Raw genomic sequence first — 534 nt, 5'->3', positions numbered from 1 at the left:
GTTGATGTTAGTAAATGTCTCATTTCTCCATCATGTTGAATCTTTAGAGAAATCCTCTTACTGCTCTGCAGACAGTCAGCCAGCTCCTCCTGCTTCATTCTCCTCAGGAAGTTCACTGTGATCTTCACAAATGCCTCTCTGCTGCTCCTCTGCTCTTCATCCTCACCGCCCAACACCTCCTCATCCTCCCTCTGACTCCCTGAGCATTCTGGGTAATATGGACTCAGAAGCTTCTGCAGCTTCTTCAGCTCGTTCTTGACAAAAGTGACCATGTTCTCCTCCAGCAGCTGGAACAGAAAACTATATGAATGAAAGCATCAAACATCAGATCCATGTTGGACAGACTGACAGTCCACTGGTCTGAAAGTGCAGCATGGAGATTATTGTGAACACAACAGATGGAACAGTAGTTGTTGTACATGTACAGACCATAAATATGGAGTCCAGCTGTGTTTGATGCTGCTGGGCAGACTGAGCACTGGGAACCTCTGAGCTCTCCTGGTCCACTCTGTGGAGGAATCATGAAGAATGAGC

At 46.8% G+C, this 534-nt stretch overlaps 1 long non-coding RNA gene across 1 annotated transcript; it reads right to left on the bottom strand.

The window, feature by feature from the left end:
- Window positions 1-252: 252 nt before the first annotated feature.
- LOC147820313 (uncharacterized) lies at window positions 253-527 on the bottom strand. The gene is made up of 2 exons (XR_015436858.1): window positions 430-527; window positions 253-287 (listed from the first exon to the last, which is right to left on the bottom strand). It is a non-coding gene; the product is annotated as an uncharacterized LOC147820313 (long non-coding RNA).
- Window positions 528-534: the final 7 nt, after the last annotated feature.

This window comes from Seriola lalandi, unplaced genomic scaffold (assembly GCF_002814215.2).
Source record: "Seriola lalandi dorsalis isolate HSWRI2012SDOR001 ecotype SW California unplaced genomic scaffold, Sedor1 jcf7180001970167, whole genome shotgun sequence".
NCBI lineage: Eukaryota > Metazoa > Chordata > Actinopteri > Carangiformes > Carangidae > Seriola > Seriola lalandi.
This window is presented reverse-complemented; position numbering and strand designations above follow the sequence as displayed.